We start from the raw sequence: 16,089 nt of genomic DNA on the forward strand, positions 1-16,089 counted from the left end.
CAGCATGGTGTCAGCCTAGGGGGGAAAAAAAGAAAGAAAGAAACACAAATAAAATCTCTGTAAAAGGATTTCTTTTAAAAATGATGGACTAGACTCACACTTAAGATTCTGCTCCATCCCGAAACCCTAGTAAAATAACAATAAAGAGATTTTCTTAAAAGCATAAGCCCAGAAGGCTAAATGTGAAGATAGAACAGTTGATAACAGGAAAAAATATTCTGGAAGCTAAACCTCTGATGGAAAAAAAAATGGTAACTGACATCACGAAAGAAAACTGAATTCTAATCTGGCATTTAGGAAAAGCCCAGAAACAACCCCGATTTATTCCTCAGAACCTCCAAACGGTTTGGGCATCTCTGGAAATAGGGGAAGAAGACAGGCTAAAATGGGTTTCTTTCTTTTTGTTTTTTTTCTAAATGGGTTTCTTTCAAAGTCTTCAGCTCTCCCACCTTGTCCTCAGATGACAAAGGTTTATTCTCTAGAAACAGGTCTCTGGGTTGGGAGACAACAGAGCCATTGATGGTGGGTGTACCACACTGAAAACAGGAAGAAGAAGTAAAAGCAGGAAGATGTTGAGACTCTCAGGCTATTCTCTCCCTCAGCTCCCATAACACTAACAGTCAGGCTTATACTCCCTGACAGGAGTTTGGAAGAGCCTTCCCCAACCAGCCCAAGAGAAAAAATCCTAATTATTAACATCTGAAGTTCACCTTCACACAGCCCGGTCATATCTCCCTCAAGTATGCCACACACACAAGGATCTCCAATCTGCTCCTGATATCCCATTTCTGCATATGAGCAGGCAATTAAGGAGACCAGATAATGAAGAGCTTCTATTATGAAAGATAGTGGAGAACTTCTATTATGAAAGATAAATACAAAATAGACAAAAAGGAACAAACACCCTAGAAGAAACAGACTCTGCAGGAAAAGCAAACGTCAAAAAATGATCAGTAGTGACCTCAAAGAGATAAGGGAGGATATTGCACTTATGAATACAAAAAAATAAAAAAATAAAAGCCCTGAATTTTAATGCTTTCAAAGAACAGAAACTCTTAGAAAACAAAAATGTGGTAGCAGAAATGAAAAACTCATTAAAAGGGCTAGAAGTCAAAATTCAAGAAGTTTCTCAGAAAACACAACAACAACAACAACAACAAAGGATGGAAAATAGAAAAGAAAACAAGAAAGTTTATTTACAAGTATAATAATGTATATAAATATATATTGAAATACATTGGCATATAAAATGTATCAACACATACATAATACATATAAATGTATATGAAATACCTCCCCACTTCATACACCAAAAAATATGTGGTGTGTTTATATAATATGCTATATATTTGTGTGTGATGCATGTTAATCATCTAGATATTGCAAGCAACCATTAACATTTTATAATTTCTTCTTCTAAACAGCTAACTAAGCACACTGCACCAAATGGACATGATGGAGAGAGAAAGAAAGGGAGTTGCCAATGTAAAGGTGGAAGAGATGCCAACCCACACATAGTCACCGGATCCTCTGAAATCTTGATGGTGATGGCAAAGAGTGACCTAAGAATCAACAGGAATGACTGAGATGCCGTATTTGGGGGCCATGTTGGGTCACAGTTAACAGGTTAACCATGAATTCCAAGAAAGAAAGAAGGGTGCCTACTTAGACCCTTTAATCAGAGCATTTCAAGAACTTGGTTCCAGCCCCTATGTCAGGGTCAGGGAAGCCGCATTGGCGCTGGGCCACTCAGAACACATGAACACACAGTGGGGAGATGGCTCACCTCCATTCCCGCAGTGGTCAAGTTACTCACAGCACACAGCTTGGAGGGCTGGAAAACGTGCTTCAGTATTATTCTCATGCCACTAGCACAATTCTGTGGAATCCTGCAGTGGGGACAGGCCAGAGCATGGGATCAAACATGGAGATACCCCTGTATCAGAATATCTGATACAGGCTCCAAGGATCTGCGACAGACGTGGAGGATCAAAGCTGAAAGTACGGCATATGTAAGCCCTCCACCCCCTCACTCCCACTGCACCATAACATGCATTCACCCCATGTAAAATATACAAGAGCAGGTACAAGATATATCACATGTATCTCCCTAAGACTCATAAGACCACCATCCTTCTGGTTGAATCCCAATCCATGCAAACAAAAATGTTTTCAAAAAAATCCAACATCATGAAGGACACTTCTTAATATCACCTTCTTCCTCCTCCCTCTATTGCCTTCACAGACTATAACTGCTCCCAAACCTCTCTTCCCAAATGCTCTTCCAGACCTTGCCCCCCGGTGTCCCTTGGATAGTTCACTTTCCTTCCACCAGGCCCAGAAAAGCAGGATCTTGCTCAGGAATGGGTAAAGGCTTAAAAACTGAAAGTGTTCTTATATTAATAACCTTTATTCTCTCATACTCCAAGAAGAAAATAAGAAAGACATTGGCCAAAGAGTTCTTCTAAGGTGGTGTGTGTGAATGTCTGTGTGTCTGAAAGACAGGAGAAATGTAATCATGTCTAAAGACAAGTAAAATTTTTGGATACACCAACATTTAATAAACTGGATTTGAGGGAAAGAAAATGGCTGTTGAGAAACTGTGGAGAAGGAATAATATAAACTCATAATCTGGTCAAGTCTATTAACATAGACAGCTTTAACACCAGTGCAAACACAATGAATAAATATATTCTACATCAATAAAGCCAAGCAGAAGTTGAAAAGGAACTTGGAAAATCAAAAATCCTGTTGTTTGGGATAAACTTTCTCCAGTAGATTGAAAGCCAACTTTGGGGGCAGCCCACAAAGAGAACAGATGGCTAGAGATAGGACCACTGGCTCACACTGGCCACTTCTGGCCTGCTAGGAAAAACTCAGAAAAGAAAAACTGTAATAAAGCTGGGTTTATTATATTTCACTTGTAATTCTTTTATTCTGGTGAGATATTCTTTCCTTTAACTTGACCACACAAGTAACATGTGGTTTTGTTTATCGTGTTGTGAAAGGAAAGAAAACTGGAACAGAGGTGCAAAGCACAGAGGGCAGTGGTGTGAGATACTTTGTTCTACCTCAACATGAAATCAAGACCCCAAAAACACATGAAGACTGTAAAAGCATACAGTACATAAAGAAACACTTTTAATATTCAATGGGTCTTTTCTAAGCTGTCTGCAATAAACCAGTATGACTTTTTAATCACTTTTACAAAAAGAACTTTTAAAAACACTGAACAGGACTTCCTTCTTTGCTTCTTTAACTTCCCAACATTGTATGCATGCAACATTGCTTAAAAATCTCTTGAAAGTTCCAAACACGCAAGTCCACAAATTCCTCGGTGAGGATATCAGGGCTTGAGAGATTGCAAATGGCTGTGGCACTGTTTAGAAGCATCACTGGGATGCTGTCCCCTAAATATCACAGCAGCAACAATATGTAATCGTTGTTCTGGGTTGAGCTGACTGAGAGCTGGACAGTCACTGATTTAGCAGACTAATGCTTTCTGGCTGGAAACACCTGCAATGCTTGACATTTGACTATTCAAAGAGAGAATTACAAGAGAAGCAAGCGGTAAAAGTAATAGTGAGAACAAGAATAAGAGTCCATCAGGCTGTTTGTTGTGGTGCTTTCCTTGAAAGAATAATACTTGACTCTCAAGAGACTTCCATTCTAAAAATAAAGAACACAAATAGGAACACACAAATAGTCCAGAATAGATGTAAATATTCAGAGACTAAAAAAATAAATATATGTTAACCTTATTCCATTAACAAATCCTATTGACAATCCATATTGTCAATAGGATTCCTCAAGACAAGACCTCTCTCATTCTCATTAGCTTCCCAGTTGCTTTCAAAGAATCAGAAGGAGCCCCATGCCCATGCCTTTTCCAAATTGCAAATTCATTCCAAACTCAGGTGGTGCTAACTGGGAAGAATTGCTTCCAGTGAACCTGTGTGTGAAATTTAAGATTCTGTTGACTCTTACTCTCATATTGAATAGCAAAACAATATCCCCCTTAGCTTGAATTTTTTGTTTCACATTACCACTATATACATTCTTCACTTTTTCAGGTTATCAACTCTTTGTGTGTACAAAGTTATATCAGAAGAGTGAATATATGTGCACTCTTTTAACATGGCTTGAATGTACTTAGTGGTGAACTCCTGAGTACACTTGTTTTGTGTGAATGACAGTAACGTTCAGTGTTGTATCTGTGCTGCATAAGGTTAAAACATGTTAGATCTGGCAGACACAGACAATAAGAAGGCAATAATTAGTGCCAGGCTCCCTGCCTGGAAATGCTATAACTAGCCTCTTTTCCTTCCAGTGAAGTATATTGCAACATGCACTGAATTTTGACAATAGGCTATCTCAGCCCTACGTGAAATGCAAAACCAGTTTTTTCTATAAGAGATTTTTAAGTTTCTTAAGAAATTTCTCTGCAAGTGAATCAGAAAGACCCTTTTCTAAACCTGCATAAATCCCAATTGCTGAAGAGCTTTCTAAAGAGCCTTCTGGAAGGCAGCGTGGGTAATACTCCTGAGGAGGAGAGACAATGCACAGAGACCTTGAAACAAGAGCAAATGAGGGAGCTGCTGCTCCCAACAAATGTGTCCTAGAGCCACTAGCTTCCCAGACTCCCCCGCCAAACTAACCCTAACCTGGGGAACACTAATTCTACAAGTGTTTCCACTGAAGAGCCTGAGAAGCATCATAAGCTGCAAGTGATCAGAAGATTGATACCCCTTAAAGGGCAATGGATAGAATGGCCAAGAATAGTAAGGTATTTTTAAACAAATAGATTTGAGGAATATGCTCCTTTCCAAAAGTTGTGTGTGGTCTGTACCATGTTTTCCCAATTTATTAGTGCTGTTCAAATATAACAGTAGAATCAACTCAATGTGTGTGCTGGAAACTCCAGCCCCTTTTCCAAAAACACCCTCTTGTCGGCACCTTAGACACTGCCATTCTAATCAGTGTCATATTCCAGACAATAAAATGGCAGAGGAAGAGAAAGAAAAAAAAAAAATCTATTGCCCAGAAACCTAACCACTGCTAAGCTCAACACCTCCATATTAGGGTTCTTACAAAGTTACCACCGCCCTCTGAGCTGAACCACCCCAACGTGAGGCTCATCCTACATGGCTGGGTGAGGACATTCTCAAGTCACATCATAGGACACATCAGTTGTCTTCATTTCTTCACCTCCTACTCACTTCTCAACTCATTCCAATTTACTCCACACTTAATACCCTACCAAAACAGCTTTTACTAAGGCCACCAAGACCTGAGATGACCATGTGTCCAGACTTTGTCTTATTAGATTTTTCAGCAGCAGTTGACCTTGGTGATCACTCCTCCCTCAAAGCCCTCTCTTCCTTTAATTGCACTGACATCATTCAGTTTTCCTCCCAGCTCTTTGGGTCTTCTCCTCACTCTCCCTTCATAGCTCTTTCCTCTCTGCCTGGCCTTCACACATTGAGTTATTCAATGAAAGCTCACTTTTCTTCTCACTCTATATCCCTTCCCTAGGTCATCATTTCCACATCTCTGCACAATTCCAGAAAACACTGTGTCTATTATGGTCTATGTACATGGCTGTCCCTTGAGTTGTAAAATGCATGGTTTATTTGGTCATAAGTGCAGTTCTATCCACTCCTGTGGCTTTAATTACCATCCATACATCCATACATGACTGCAAAATGTCTATTATAGGCCAGACAACAATGAAACTCAAATCCATACATACAACTGACTACTTGGGGTCCACTTGTTCAGTCTCAAACTGAACCCATGCTCTTCCAGGACAAATCTTTTAGCATTCCTTATCTTGATAATGGTCGGAGTATCCATCAGGTTGCCCAGCCTAGAGCCTGGAATGCATCTTTGTCCCTTCCCCTCTGGTGCCATCAGTAAATTATGTTTCATGTTTGTTATCTGTCTCTCATGTTTGTATATCTGTTTGTTATATGTTTGTTATATATCATATAAATGTGATATAAGCCCTTTGAATATTAGAATCTCTCTCACCATCACATCCCCAGAGCTAGAGTGATGTCTGTCATAAAACATTTGTTGAATGAAATAATAAAATCTTACTGATTTTACCATCTATCTCTTAAGTCATCTTCTTCATCACTCAGCACCCTTGCCTAGGTTGCCCCCTCAGGTTCCTCCACTTTCTTATTTAATGCCTGTCCATCTTTCAAATCTCAACTGAATATCACTCCCTCAATTATCACTCCCTCACTCCCTCAACATCAACTTCCTCTGATGTCCCCAACTGGGCCAGCGCCCTTCAGATGCCACCATAGCTCTTCTTACCTGATACTTCTTGCCTTATCTCTTCTTCACAACATTTTTATCTTTTGTCCAACCTCTATCTAAATCATTCTTCCATTTTTCATTACCTCAAAATTATTTCTGAATTCATCCAAAAAAGTACCAAATCCCAGGTATTGAACAAGGTGCTAAGAATACCAAGAGAATAAATGCTAATAAGTAGCTCAGAGAAGGATAGGAAACAAGGATATGTAAATATATATCATACAGTATGCAATATCTGCAAAAATAGAGCTATATACAAAGAAGCTAGAGAGCATAGCAGAAAATATGATTAATCCCATCCATTTGGGGGTAGCCCGAAAAGTCTCCCTGAGTGGGTTTTGTAAGAAGATCTTTAACTCTTACTTCCTCACAGACCACTCCTACATTCAGAGTATTCATGAAAATTGTTAAGTTTTCAATATTTTCTTTTCACTAAACAATCGTCAAAGTCAACTCTAGACAGCTTAAGTCCAGAAGACATTGCTATCTACCTCCAAGGCTCCCCTTTCTGTGGACTCTGAATACCCTTAAATGTCTCCATTTTCCTTCATTTCTGTTCATTCTCCCCTCCCTTATTCTTTCTTTTCTCTTTCTTTAAAAAGTAATCTACTGCACTCACTCTCACTAATCTGTTTTAAGTTACATCTTCTTGGAGTAGGTAAATTTTACAAGAGGCCCTTGAAAGAAATCGCTATACTAAGAAATGAGTCTCCATATATGGGTGGAAGTCTGCTCCAAACCCTTTAATTTACAGCAACAGGCAAGACCTTGTATTCTGCCTGTAAGTAAGGCCAACATTGCCAAAACAAACATGACTTTCCAAGTTTGCTAATTGTGTGTGCTTCTTGGGTTACTTCTTTTTCCAGCAAATATGAGAGCAACTTGAAATGATCATCACACTTGACTTTTGCAAAAGAACATTACCTGTTGTGAAAGATATTATATTTCAAGGAAAATCCAACAACACTCAGCTCATCTCTGACATTTGCCTGGACTGTTTGTCCCTTCTGTTCATGTTCCACCAACTCCTATACTTCATTTAGCCTCTGCTCAAGCATCACTTCTTCAGGGAACCCCTTCTCTTCACCTGACTCTAACCCTCATGGTAGCCTGTGCTTCCCCTTCCAGAATACCTGCACACATGTAATTACTTGTTTAATCTGCACAAAAAAATGGGTCTTTCTTGTTTTCAGCTATATCCCCTGGGCTTAACACAGTGCCTGGTACATAGAAGGTCCTCAAAGCCCGTATTAATTGGCCTTGTACATGCTTCTTTTGCTACAACCATCACACTACATTGTAATTTATTTGTTTTCATGTCTGTCTACTCCCCTTCACATTAAATCACTTCAAGGAAATCATAAATTATTTATTTTTTAATTCCTAGAATCTAAGACATTGCCAAGACCCTCAATAAATATGATAAGAAGAAAAGAAGGAAGGAAAGAAAGAGGGAAGGAGAGCAATCTCAGTGGTTGACATATCCACTAGTTCAGTAAGGTCTTAATAATATCCAACCTATACATCTGAGGGAATCACAACAAACACTGTAAAAGCAGAGAATCAGTCTTTCAGTTTTTGAAGATCCAGAAAAACTCCAAATTTCTTGAAAGGTTATTTAGTAAGCATGTTTGCCAAAACCTATAGCATTCTGATTGCCCTGCTTGCAAAAAGAGAAGGAAAACCTAACATTTCTGAGCATTTGCTATGTGCCTGGTACTTTATATACAGCATAGTTAGTTCATCAACAGCCTAACTGATATTCATTGAGTTGCTACTATGTACCCTGCATATGATCCTGGGGACCAAATATTTGTAGCATCCATTTTTAAAATATGACTCCTAGGACTGAACACAGTATTTTTACTGTGTTCCAACCAATACAGCGGTTTGGGTTGCTCTATCTCTATTACTTCAGCCTAGGATTCAACTAGACCATTTCACAGCCACAGACTTTGGGTTCCCTCCCACAGTGCTTATGGTTAACAAACTTCCCTCTAACACCTTTTTAATTTAAACACCCTCAAGTCAGGTTTTCCCCAGCTTGGACCGAGTCAACTGATTTCAAAATACAAATGGAATATTTTACACCTTTTTACATTATACTGGTTTCACCATCTCTCAAGCCTGTCATAAATGTTTAATTCTTGATTATATCATCAAACATATAAGAGTGGCAGCCTGAGACCACAAAGGGACCTTCAGCAGATCTCTTAACTTCTTTGAACAGAGCTACCATGTTGAACAACTCCAGAGTCCTCATTTACCCCATAGCCAAATAGCACCTATACAAACAGCCCTCCTGATATTGGACAGTGGCGCAGGCTTGGGATCTGCCATTGCTCATCTATAAAATCAGTGGGTTTTACAAAACCTCATTCTGTAATTTGGGGTCACATACACCTTTAATAAATATTCCTTCTATGCTTTATCCTATTTACTGATAAAATTACTGATGATAAGCAAAATACAGAAGAATATGTGTATATCCCAGTCTCACTTTGTGTTCTTGAGAGCCTTCTTTAACTAGGTCAACAGTCATCCTTCACTTCCTTTTCGAGTACCATCGGTCTTCAAAAGTGTGGATGACAGCAAATTGCCACTTCCTTGTCACACTGAGCAAAATCCTCATGAGCTATGATGTAGAACAATGTGAAACATATATTCTGAAAGTCCCTAAAAGAAAAAAAGCTCATTGACAATTCATCTTGTCAACCAAGAAAATAAGAAAAACTGAAAGTTACAGATGTGTGGCATTGTGATCTATTATGTGCCTTTCTCTTTCAGTTCTGCCTAGGCTAACATCTGTAATAGTGAAACATGACTGGCTGATCCTGACAAGACAGGAGAATGCCATGCAACATACTGCTGATAGAAGATGAAACCAATAATACGAATTTCTTTATGTTACTAACTCTATCTCCTGAAAATGGGTAATAATTTAGGAAATAACTCAATGAAAGGAAATATTATAAACATTTTATTATTTATAAAAGTCACAAAGTAGCACATGTAAAAGCCCTGCTCGTAATGGGCAAGAGCTTAGTGAGTTCAAGAAACTGAAAGAAACCAAAGCAGTAAGAGCATAGCAGGCAAGGGGAATGAGTGGTGGAAGATAAGTCAAGAGGAATCAGATCATACAGATTTGTAGGCCATGTCAAGGATTTGGGGCTTTATCCCAAGTGTGACTATACTATTGTCCAATAATAGAGGAATGGGTTAGTAAATATGGTTATAGCAATAGTACAGACTACCCATCACTGATTTCCAAAGTGTATTCTAAAAACTTATCTGTGGAACAGATGTTTCACTCTGTATTTTTTATCAGTTTCATGTTAAAATTGATTTGAAGAAAATGTGTCATGTTCTCATCTTTTATCTTAAAGCAAGATTTCTCAAGATTTCTTCTTTGAGAAGTCCTACAGTAAAGGAATTTGTTCACTTTCACAACTTTGCAGACTTATTTGACCTCAGAAATATTTTATTTTCCCCAAGGAACATCTGTTAAAACCCTAAGAAACTACCCTTTGTGAAACATCTTTCAGTAAATATTGCTATCTATCCATTTTAAAGGATCATATATGGAAAGTCTACAGAAAGCTGAAAATATCCCATGATTACAACTATATAAAAAATATGAATGTATATGAAGGTAATAGGAAACAATTAATATATCTGTTACTTAGGGGGAGGAGTTAAGATGGTGGAGAAGTAGGGGGACCCTAAGACCCTGTCCCTCAAACACAGCTATACTGAGGTCAGATCACTTGGAACACCCAGAAAATCTATCTGCAAAGTGGCAGAAGGATCTCCATAGTTGGAAGGAGACAGGGTGGCAAATGTAAGGCTTACTTCAACATATCAAAGCACCCCTAAATATTCAAACACTCACCACTGCAAGGAAGGAGAAGCTCTGCAGGGTACTGGTCAGTGGGAAAGAGCAGCCAAAACACAGCAGCAGAGTGCACACAGCATACACCAGAAACACTTCCTGAAGTGCCAGGTCCGAGACAGTATATGACTCTTTGCAATATAGCAGTACCCTGAGGTGCAGGGAACATAAAAAGCTTTTAAAACACACAAAAGCCAGATGGAGGAATTGTCCCCAAAAGAAAGTCAAGAAGAAATCAGAGGCAATGACTTGCTCAAAACAGATATAAGAAATATATCTGAACAAGAATTTAGAACAACAGTCATAAGGCAAATAACTGGGCTGTAAAAAAGCACAGAAGATGCCAGAGAAACCCTTGCTACAGACATCAAAGACCTAAAAACTAATCAGGCTGAAATAAAAAAAAAAAATTCTATAACAGAGATGCAAAACCGACTGGATACAGTCACAATGAGGACCAAAGATGCAGAGGAGAGAAAAAAATGCAATAGAAGATAAAATTATGGAAAATAAGGAAGCTGAAAAAAGAAGGAGAGGAACATTATTAGATCACAAGGGGAGATTCAGAGAACTTAGTGATTCCATAAAACAAAACAATATCCATATCATAGGGTTACAGAAGAAGAAAAGTGGGAGGAAAGGGGAAGAAGGTTTATTTGAACAAATTATAGTGGAGAGCTTCCCTAATCTGGGAAAGAAACAGGCATTCAAGTCCAAGAGGCATAGAGAACCCACATTAAAATCAATAAAAACAAGTCAACACCATGACATATCATAGCAAAACTTGCAAAATACAAAGATGAAGAAGAGAGAATTCTGAAAGCAGCTAGGGACAAAAGCTAGGGACAAATGTAGACACATAAGGTTAGCCACAGGCCTGTCCACTGAAATGTGGCAGGCCAGAAGGGAATGGCAGGAAATATTCAGTGTGCTGAATGAGAAAAATATGCAGCCAAGAATTCTCTATCAAGCAAGGATGTCATTCAGAATAGAAGGAAAGATAAAGAGTTTCCCAAACAAACAAAAACTAAAGGAGCTAGTGACCACTAAACCAGCCCTGCAAGAAATGTTAAGGGGAACTCTCTGAGTAGAAAAATGAAAGACCAAAGCAACAAAGTCTACAAAGGACCAGAGAACATCACCAGAAACTCCAACTCTACAGGTAATACAATGGCACTAAATTCATATCTTTCAATAATCACTTTGAATGTAAATGGACTAACTGCTCCAATCAAAAGACATAGTGTATCAGAATGGATACTCATTCTATAAAGCCAACATTACCTTGATTCTAAAACCAGACACAGATCCCACTAAAAAGGAGAATTACAGGCCAATAATCCTGATGAACCTGGATGCAAAAATTCTTAACAAGATACTTGCAAATCAAATTCAACAGTACATTAAGAGAGGGGAATCTGGGTGACTCAGTTGGTTAAGTGTCCAACTTTGGCTCAGGTCATGACCTCATGGTTTGTGAAGTCAAGCCCCATATCAGGCTGTGTTGACAGCTCGGAGCCTGGAGCCTGCTTTAGATTCTGTGTCTCCTTCTCTCTCTGGCTCTTCCCCACTTGCTCACATTCTCTCTCTCTCTCTCTCTCTCTCTCTCCCTCTCGTTCTCTCTCTCTCAAAAATAAATAAACATTTAAAAAGCAGTACATTAAAGAATTACTCACTATGATCAAGTGGGATTTATTCCTGGGCTGTAGGTCTGGTTCAATATTCACAAATCAATTAATGTGTCATACCACATTAATAAAAGAAAGGATAGAAGCATATGATCCTCTTAATAGATGCAGAAAAGCACTTGACAAAATACAACCTCTGTTCTCAATAATAAAAAAACCCTCAAGAAACTAAAGATAAAAGCAACATACCTCAACATCATAAAAGCCATAGATGAAAGACCCACAGCTAACATCATCCTTAAGGGAAAAAACTGAGAACTTTCCCCCTCTATGGTCAGGAATATGACAGAGCTGTCCACTCTTACCACTGTTGTTCAACATAGTACTGAAAGTCCTAGCCTCAGCAATCAGACAATAAAAAGAAATAAAAGGCATATGAAGTGGCAAGGGAAAAGTCAAACTTTCACTCTTTATAGATAACATAATACTCTACATGGAAAACCAAAAAGACTCCACCCCAAAACCACTAGAACTAATACATGAATTCAGTAAAGTTACAGGATATAATATCAATGTACAGAAATTGGTTGCATTTCTATATCCCAGTAATGAAGCAGAAGAAAGAGAAATCAAGGAATCAATCCCATTTATAGTGGCACCAAAAAACCCATAAGATTCCCAGGAATAAACATATCTAAAGGGGTAAAATATCTGTACACTTAAAATTATATAAAGTTTATGAAAGAAACTAAAGAAAATACAAAGAAATGGAGAAACATTCCATGCTTGTAAATCAGAAGAAAAAATATTGTTAAAATGTCTATACTACCCAAAGCAACCTACTCATTCAGTACAATCCCTATCAAAATAACACCAGCATTCTTCACAGAGCTAGAACAAACAATTCTGAAATTTGTATAGAAGCAGAAAAGACCCTGAATGGCCAAAGTCATGTTGAAAAAACAAAAATAAAAACAAAGCTGGAAGCATCACAATTCCAAACTTCAGACTGTGTTACAAAGCTATAATCACCAAGATAGTATGGTACTGACACAAAACACAGACACATAGATCAAAATAAAGAAACCAGAAATGGACCCACAAATGGCCAACTAATCTTCAACAAAGCAGGAAAGAATATCCAATGGAAAAAAGACACTCTCTTCAACAAATGGTGCTGGGAAAACTGGACAGCCACATGCAGAAGAATGAACCTGGACCACTTTTTTACATCATACATAAACATATATTCAAAATGGATAAAAGTCCTAAATGTGAGACAGGAAACCATCAAAGTCCTACAGAAGAAAACAGGCAGCAACCTTTTTGACCCTGGCCGCAGCAGCTTCTTAACTACATATGTCTCTGGAGGCAAGGGAAACAAAAGCAAAAATGAACTATTGGGACCTCATCAAGATAAAATGCTTCTGCACTGTGAAGGAAACAATCAACAAAACTAAAAGGCAACTGACAGAATGGGAGAAGATATCTGCAAATGACATATCCAGATAAAAGTTTAGTATCTAAATTTATGAAGAACTTATCAAACTCAACACCCAAAATACAAATAATCCAGTGAAGAAAAGGGCAAAAGACATGAATAGATACTTTTACAAAGAATATATTCAGATGGCTAATAGACACATGAAAACTTGCTCAACATCACTCATCATCTGGGAAATACAAATCAAAACCACAATGAGGTACCACCTTGCACCTGTCAAAAGGGCTAAAATGAATGACTCAGGAAACAAGAGATGTTGGCAAGAGTGCAGAGAAAGGGGAACACTTATGCACTGTTGGCAGGAATGCACACTGGTGCAGCCACTCTAGAAAACAGTATGGAGGTTGTGCAAAAAATTAAAAATAGAACTACCCTATGACCCAACAATTGCACTACTAGGTATTTATTGAAAGGATACAAAAATGCTGATTCAAAAGGGCACATGCACCCCAGTATTTACAGCAATCAAAAGGGCACATGCACCCCAGTATTTACAGCAACACTATCAACAATAGCCAAATTATGAAAATAGCCCAAATGTCCATCAATTGATGAATGGATAAAGGAGATGTGGTGTACACACACACACACACACACACACACACACACACACACTGGAATATTACTCAGTGATCAAGAAGAATGAAATCTTGACATTTGCAACAACATGGATAAACTAGAGTGTATTATGCTAAGTGAAATTAGTCAGTCAGAAAATAAATACCATGACTTCACTCATATGCAGAATTTAAGAAACACAACAGATGAATATAGGAGAAAGGAAGGAAAGTAAGATAAAAACAGAAAGAGAGGTAAACCAAAAGAGACTTTTAAATACAGAGAACAAACTGAGGGTTGCTGGAAGGGATGTGGTGGGGGGATGGGCTAAATGGGTGATGGGCATTAAGGAGGGCACTTCTTAGGATGAGCCCTCAGTGTTAAATGGAAATGATGAATCTCTGGGTTCTACTCTTGAAACCAGTTCCACTGTATGTTAACTAACTTGAATTTCAATATATACAACTGTTACACAGCGTGAGAGATTTATCAGTGATTTTATTTCTCAATTAAGTCATTCTTAATTATGATATGATAGCATATTTTCCATTAAAAATTATAAAATAGCATAAAGTTATGAAAGCCATATATTTTTAAATGTATTTGAAGTTTTGCCAATGCAATCAATTCATGGGCTGCTTCACAAATTTCACTTCATTAGTGTGCCTAGAGACTACGCAAGCTATGTTTTTTGATGGAGGAAAAAAACAGTCATCTTAATTCTAGTTCTAATCCCCTTGCTGGCAGGTTGATCTAATTAACGTCTCTTAATTGGAAGAATTAGTTTAAACTAGAACACAGTTTGATTCATACCATGTTGAACTACAGACATCTTTCATACAATTCATGGAATCCTATGAATTTCCCTCCGATCCCATTACTACTCATAATGCCTTTTCAAAGACTATTTCATTTACATAGATCGAAACTTTTTTTAATAACTTTGGTTTTAATCCTGTTTTTAATTTAACCTGGTTTAATCCAGGTTTAAATCCTGTGTTTTCATTCATTCATTCAACAAACATGTACCAAGAGCACTAGACTATGTCTAAGAACATAAAAAAAAAAAAAAAAACCTTAAAAAGAATTCATCCTTATCCACAGCGAATTCTCAAAGGGTAATAAAGACATGCAAAAAAAAGTAATAAAGAATAAATATTCAAATTTTGTTATGTATTGGCATAATGTTAGCACAAAAAAGAGAGAAGACAGTCCTTCCCAGAATCAGGAGAATGGGTCAGTAAGGCTTCAAAGAGGATGAGATGTTTGAGCCACATCTTCAAAAATGAGCATGAGTTTGTTGGAAACACTTTAGACAAAGAAAAACATGTAGAAAATTTAAATGCTGGGATCCAGCACAAGTACGAGTTGGGACATAATAATAGGGCAGAGGGAAACCTTCCATAGAGCTGTCAGATAAGAAAAAAATTATAGTAACTAGAGATTGGATTTTGGATGGTAGCACTCACTATAAAACAAGAGCAGACTCAGAGAACTCAGGGGGAAGGTTCAAACTGCAATCAATTGAAGAGTAAATGAAGATCTCAGGAATCATACTCAGTAGACCCAGTCATTTGTGGGGCAACATTATGTCAACTGATAATCTTAATTCATGTAAGAAATTAGTGCTTATGAGTGGATTATGTAGTGCATATAATGATAACAAAATATATTTTGTAACTCTGAACTTCTGATGTGTAGGACTGACAATAAAAAGTGTAGATAATTCTTATGATTTCAACCAATTCATCCTTTCACTTTGTTAAAAACAATAGCACTTGATGAAGCAGTTCAAGATGGCAGCATAGGAAGATCCTAACTCACCTCCTTCCACAGACATACCAATAATCCACAGCTACTTCAGATCAAGTCCCTCTGAAAAAGATCTGAAAACTAGATGAACTGCTGTACACAATGAAGGATAAAAGGACCACCTCCGAGGGTGCCTGGGTGGCTCAGTCCATTAAACTTCCAACTGCAAACCAGGTCATGATCTTATGGTTCATGAGTTTGAGCCCCACAGTGGGCGATCTGCTGTTGGCATGGAGCCCACTTCAGATCCCCCTTTTTCTCTGCCCCTCCCCCACTCATTCTCTCACTCTCTCAAAAATAAATAAATAAATTTTGAAATTTACAAAAGGAAAGGAAAGGACCACCTCTGGAGAGGTAGGAGAGGC

The sequence above is a fragment of the Hyaena hyaena genome, unplaced genomic scaffold (genome assembly GCF_003009895.1).
Source record: "Hyaena hyaena isolate Hyena2069 unplaced genomic scaffold, ASM300989v1 scaffold_410, whole genome shotgun sequence".
Classification (NCBI taxonomy): domain Eukaryota; kingdom Metazoa; phylum Chordata; class Mammalia; order Carnivora; family Hyaenidae; genus Hyaena; species Hyaena hyaena.